The following is a 6998-nucleotide window of genomic DNA, read 5'->3' on the forward strand; positions in this document are numbered from 1 at the left end:
TGCCAGGAATTCAGAATTTAATCAGTGGACATTAGGAAGAGCTACAGAGAGAAAAACACACCCAATACACCGAAAGGAAAACATAGAACACTATATATATCCCATGAACAAATCAAGGCCCTTTTAGAGGTTTTGAAGAGAAGAATTTCATGAAGGAGGCAGGGACAAAGGTTGAGGCATCTCGCTCAACAGGAAGGCAACCAGCATACATTTAAATACTGCTTTGTGTTGATGTTGATTCCAATATTCTGAGTACTGAGATTCTAACCAGGAACCCGGATTCTGTTTCCAGGATCAGGGCTAACTTTCTAGTTTTTGCATCAAAGGCCCCGTTAGCAGTTTCTAAAGAGTTCAGCACTTGTACTGGTAAGTAGAGCAACAGGTCTGGCCGCAGCAGCAGGGGACACAGCAACTCTGGCTGCAACAGCAGCAGGGGGAACAGCCACACTGATTGCAGCAGCAGCAGGGGCTGCGACGACAACGGGAACAGCAGCACGGAGAGCAGCAGGACTGGTTGCAGCAGCGGGGGCAGCAGCAGCGGGACTGGGAAGAGCAACAGCAGGGGGAGCAGCCACACCTGGAGCAGCAGGTCAACTTGCGACAACAGCAGGGAGAGCAGCCACATCGAGAACAGCAAGACTGGGAACAGCAGCATGGAGAGCAGCCACACTTGGAACAGCAGGAGGACTTTTGACAACAGCAGGGGGAACAGCCACATTTGGAACAGCATTTAGCCTTGTGGCAGCAGCAAGGGGAACAGCCACACTTGGAACAGCAGGAGGACTTTTGACAACAGCAGGGGGAGCAACCACACTTGGAACAGCAGGTAGACTTTTGGCAGCAGCAAGGGGAACAGCCACACTTGGAACAGCAGGAGGACTTTTGACAACAGCAGGGGGAGCAACCACACTTAGAACAGCAGGAGGACTTTTGACAACAGCAGGGGGAGCAACCACACTTAGAACAGCAGGAGGACTTTTGACAACAGCAGGGGGAGCAACCACACTTAGAACAGCATTTAGCCTTGTGGCAGCAGCAAGGGGAGCAGCCACACTTGGAACAGCAGGAGGACTTTTGACAACAGCAGGGGGAGCAGCCACACTTGGAACAGCACTGAGACTTGTTTTGACAACAGGCCATTTTGATGGAGTGGAGCTGGAAAAAAGTGAAGAGTTGGTTTCAGTAATCAAACCATGCAGTTCTCACATCCATACATGCATGGAGAAACACAGAATACATTTTTCTCTTCATGTTATGCCTTCAGTATATTCCAATTCCCTGACAATTATCAGAAACTATACTTGAGAACCCTGTTGTTATTTCAGCCGTGGCCTGAGAGCCCAACACACATCAACGTGGTAAAACTGTTACTCAAAAGATTATTAAAAAAAACCTTGAAGTCTAATATTCTAGAGTGCCAATGAGAGCCATACAGAATTAGGTGAAGATTCAGCCAAAAAAATCTCACAGAGTATTCACACTCTCTGGAGAACATTTAACAATAAGGAACGGAATTCTGAAAAGTGATTTATTTGCAAATTCATTCCTTCTACTGAAAAAAAAAAAAAAAGTAGTAAAGAAGAAAACCTGATGGATCTTGTCCTGCAGGTAGTTCCCGTAAATCTACCCAATAACTCTAATTATGGATGTGGTATTTGTAAGAAGTTTAATGCTATCCAAATAACCGGCAATTAAATTCAAACTTACCTTGTACAGCAGTCGGAACTTGGAAGCACAATGGAGATTCAAGTCAACGAGTGAAGAGCTTGGGGAAGGAGGATCTTTTTATACAGGACTAAGCACCCAGCCCCTAGGAAATGAGGCACCGCCAATGAATGGAGACGTTCTTCATTGCTACCCAAAGCACATGTCTATGTGCTGCACTTTCCATCTCCCAAGCCCATGTTCGTTGTGTTGGTTCACATCTTCCACCTCAAGAGACTTTTCCCAAGGTCTATAATTAGAGGCATTTGAGGCTCATCACATTGTAAACCTCATGTCACGCACACACCAGAGGGCACCTGAGAAGGACAGCTTCATGAATTCAAATGCTCAAAAGGAGGGACTGGACTGTTTCATTGGATCCGTGCAGCTGAACGTCACCATTGTGACTCAACAGCGCATGATTGCTCCCTACTTTGTTATAGCATCTGAGCTTTCTTGCTAGAGGTCATTCCTTTTAATCTAAGTGTTCCAATTAGAAATATGTGTACATTTTTATATGTCAATAGGAAAAGATGAGATCAACACCTCAAAGACCTCAGGGCACCTTTTCTTCCTCTTTTTGAGTTTTTCCTTTGGAATCTCACATTCCTCCAGCATCCGTAGGCTTGGGAAGATGTTCACAGGTCCATTGTATCATCAGAGCACCTGTGTGTGATGTTCTTGCTCCACCTGAGGTCAAGTCAGCTGTCACCAAAATGAGCATGTCACCTGCCTTTTTATGTATTTATATATAAAGGACAATTTTTTTTAAAGGACAATGGACGCTGAATTAAATCTGCCCCCCCCCATATATAAAATCATCTGCTAAAAACTGGAAAAATATTACCTACTATATGTGAATGATTTGAAAAAAAGATCTGGTCTATAGAAGCAGTTATTAAATTAACTTACTATGAAATTATATATATAAAGAGTCTGAGAGGTTCATGGAAAGTTGGTTTTTTTGTGTTATGTTTTGTAATAATCAGTTTAACTATAGTGCTCAAGAGCCCTGTTTATTGAAGTTTTTAATGCTTGATATTTTATTGTGTTTTTAATATTCTGTTGGCATGTGCCCATAGTGGCTGGGGAAACGCAGCCAGATGGGTGGGGTATAAATAATAAATTATTATTATTATATTATAACATTATGCTGCTTGCAACCTATTGTATTACTATGGGCATCTGTCCAAATATGAGTTTATTTATCTTCTTGGGTCTAATTAGGCAGCATGGTGTAGTGGTTAGAGTGTCAAGACTAGAACCTGGGAGACTAGGATTTAAATCTCCACTTGGCCATGGGGGACAAGGCCAACTGTGACTTTAAGGAAGAATGGGAGCTTTTTACAAATTATCTAAAAAGACAACAAAATGGACTGGACTCCTTGGCAGGTTTTGAATAAACATACACAAATTTATTGGTTATAACATGATAGATAGATAAGGTCAGGATATGTATAACTTTATAACATGCAGAGAATAATATGTGTAGAGAAATCAGAGAGAGGAGCTGAAGGAAGTCCCTGGTGGGAGGGGGGAGGGAGAGATGGAAGGGGGGTAGGGAAAAAGGGGGGGATAAGTTATGTGATTATACGGTTTGATAATTTGTTATGTTGAAAGTGGTTAATAATTTTTTTAAAAAATAAATAAATCTCCACTTGGCCCTTGGACCAGTCACTGCCTCTCAGCCTAACAAATCTCATAGAAGTGTTGTTGAGGGGGCTTGAGTAATTCTCTTCCTCCCCCAATGGCAACAAGAAGCAGGGATGAAACAAGAAATTCTTACTATGATTTATTCAGATATTATGGTGAAAGACAAAGAAATATAGTCATTCCTCAATGGTGGTGTTGCTCACACTGAGCTCCTCCCCCTTCCCCCTCAAGAACAAGACCTTTTTCTATGGTCAGAAGATTGGAAAACTTTTTCTAGGTCAGAAGATTGGAAAACTATTGCCTAACAGAAGGTAAATTAGTTGGGTGTCATTCTAGAGTGAATATTTTCTTTTATGTACAACCCATTGGAGGGGCAGGTTTACCTGTGGGCACACTAAGAGTGAAGTGGATGGTGTGGTGGGGGGACTGGAAAGGTAAATAACTATCAGATTTTGAAAAGTTAGTCACTGGATCAAGGTCATCAATTCTGTTGAATTGCACAGTTATCTGAAATCCAAATAAAACTACCGGTATTTAGTTAATTTAATGAAATAGTTTTAATTTGATTTCAAATAAATGTGCAATTAATTGTTAATGTTTTGAGTTTTATTGTGTCATCATCCCATTTCATGGGTTGAACAAACTGATTTTCTCAATAATGCTTTTGATTGGATAGTGTGGGGGACAATGAAAATGAGTTCATGAAACCAAGAAGATGGTGGCCCCAAAAACTTTGAGATTGAATGCTGTAACCTATTTAGCTTAGTATTTTCTCCACAGTAACCACTAGCAGTTCTCCAAGGTTTCAGACATAGATTTTTTTTCCCTCTGTCCTACCTGGACATGCCAGGGACCTTCTGTATGCAGAGCAAGGGCTCTTCCATTGAGCAATGGGCCTTTCCCCCAGGAAAAGTTTTGTGAAGTACAGAATGAATCAACAACACCATGCACAGCCATGATTCAAGAATTTAATTGTAGGAGTTTTTGCGTGTTGAGATCCACAGTGCCACCCCCCAAATAATACACACTTCACACATCAATTTTGTTTAAGGTTTTTGGCATAGTTTTTTGGCCACAACTTTTTATTCAAAATACAAAAATTGTGAGTGGTTGCTTAGGCATTGGTTATGACTATCTGTCCTGGCCCTCAAGGACAGAGCTGGTCCTTCCGGACTCCACCGGAAGCCAGCGTGGGAAACAAGTATTGGATGAGAAGTGAGGCTGGGAAACAGACCCTCGCTTCACACCCTCATGTTCCGGTGGGGCTTGCACGGCCCAAGTCCGGCTCCACGGACAAGGACGAAAGAATGGCAAGCCCCTGGATTCCTTTAACGGAATTCCCTTTCCGCATCATTTGGAGGGATAGGCACTTACCCCTCCAAGCACCAATTAACCAATGCCTAACCGCCAACCTTACAAGTTGTGACGATTTGCTACGCAGTAGGCAAAAACCAAATGGCACCAGCCAATCTGCCAAATGGCCAAATTCCTACCGGGCCCCCGCTCCAAGGCGAACGACCCCATGACAGGCATAGCAAGGTCAAGCAATCAACTGAAATAAAAACCCCCCTATTAAAGGGAGGGAGGGCGGGTGATCCGATGCAAAAACGGCCAAGAAGGACGTCCCCACGTCCGGCACATCTATTTATAGCTTCTGACTCCTCCTCCAAATTGGTAACAATCAAATTCCCCCAGCAACCCAATTAACCCTTAAAGCTAGGGTTGCTGACAATTTGCCTAGTCATGGGAGGTCGGCCTGTTCTCCAACCGCAACACGTGCTCTCTGCTAGAGAGAACACGCTTTACAGAGTTAGAAGGAGACAATCACACCCCAAACACCAGGGAGAAAATAAATGCAGCATATATTTTATGAAAACGTCAAGTCTCCATCACTTAGAAGACATATTGAAGAGAATTACTCTTCAGTTTCATAAAGGAGGAAGGAACATTGAACTCAGCATCGAGACATTGAACTCAGGGAGATGAGCCTAAGAAGGCAACCAGGTGGTTTAAAAATATATAATCCTGATACTATGAGTGTTGAGTTGGCATGCAGCCAGTGGAATTTTGCTTCTAGGTTCTGGGCTAGCAGGTTGGTTTTTACACCCGCAGTGCTATTACCAATTTCTAATGAGCTCAGCACTTGTTCTGGAAAGAATTGCATCCAGAGGAGCAGCAGGAGTTGGAGCCACAGCAGCAAGGAGAGCAGCATCCCTGGTTGCAACAGCAGCAAGGGGAACAGCAGCATGGTCTGCACTGACAACAGGAGCAACAGCAGGGCTTGCAGCAGCACTGGTGGCAACAGCAGGGGGAGCAGCAGCAGGACTGGGAACAGCAACAGGGGGAGCAGCCACACTTGGAACAGCAGGAGGACTTTTGACAACAGCAGGGGGAACAGCCACACTTGGAACAGCAGGAAGACTTTTGGCAGCAGCAGGGGGAAGAGCCACACTTGGAACAGCAGGAAGACTTTTGACAACAGCAGGGGGAACAGCCACACTTGGAACAGCAGGAGGACTTTTGACAACAGCAGGGGGAACAGCCACACTTGGAACAGCAGGAGGACTTTTGACAACAGCAGGGGGAACAGCCACACTTGGAACAGCAGGAGGACTTTTGACAACAGCAGGGGGAGCAGCCACACTTGGAACAGCAGGAGGACTTTTGGCAGCAGCAGGGGGAGCAGCCACACTTGGAACAGCAGGAGGACTTTTGACAACAGCAGGGGGAGCAGCCACACTTGGAACAGCAGGAGGACTTTTGACAACAGCAAGGGCAACAGCCACACTTGGAACAGCAGGAAGACTTTTGACAACAGCAGGGGGAGCAGCCACACTTGGAACAGCAGGAGGACTTTTGACAACAGCAAGGGCAACAGCCACACTTGGAACAGCAGGAAGACTTTTGACAACAGCAGGGGGAGCAGTCACACTTGGAACAGCTCTGAGTCTGGGAGCAGCAGCAAGGACAGCAACCACACTTGGAATAGCAGGTTGACTTCTTTTGACAACAGGCCATTTTGATGGAGTGCTGCTGAAAGAAGCAAAGCATTGATTTCTGTAACCGAACCAGCTGATATTCGCACATATGCCATTGTTAATAAGCATGCATTTTTGTAATCTAAATGCTTGGGTGCCAGCTTGTGCTGGGTCCCCTCAATATAATCTAAATCCTTGGCAACCATCAGGTACAGAAACCATCAACCATCAAAATGTATTTGAAATTCCATTGTTGCTTATTTCACCTTTGTTTTGCAAGCTGTTCATTGCAAGAGTGTTCAACAATGCCCTAAAGTATGGTGTCCTGAAGGGTCAGTACTCACCAATACTAAAGGGGCAGAAAAAAGTGACATGGAAGTATATGAGTTATATCCTAAGATAGTCCTCCTCAGAGTAGACTCCCTTAGGCCCATTCATTTCAAAGGGTCTAAATAAACTGTAGTTGGATACCACCCTATGAAAGCTTGTAATATAGAATCATAGAATCATAGAGTTGGAAGAGACCACAAGGGCCATCGAGTCCAACCCCCTGCCAAGCAGGAAACACCATCAGAGCGCCTCTGCTTAAAGACCTCCAAAGAAGGAGACTCCACCACACTCCTTGGCAGCAAATTCCACTGTCGAACAGCTCTTACTGTCAGG

The 6998-nt window shown here is 44.4% G+C and overlaps 1 long non-coding RNA gene across 1 annotated transcript; it reads right to left on the bottom strand.

Annotated features, from left to right (window-relative positions):
• Positions 1–2405, bottom strand: LOC307205879. Its single transcript, XR_013834148.1, has 2 exons — positions 1708–2405; positions 1–1155 (listed from the first exon to the last, which is right to left on the bottom strand). It is a non-coding gene; the product is annotated as an uncharacterized lncRNA (long non-coding RNA).
• Positions 2406–6998: the final 4593 nt, after the last annotated feature.

Source organism: Podarcis cretensis, assembly GCF_951804945.1.
Source record: "Podarcis cretensis genome assembly, chromosome: 16".
Taxonomy (NCBI): domain Eukaryota; kingdom Metazoa; phylum Chordata; class Lepidosauria; order Squamata; family Lacertidae; genus Podarcis; species Podarcis cretensis.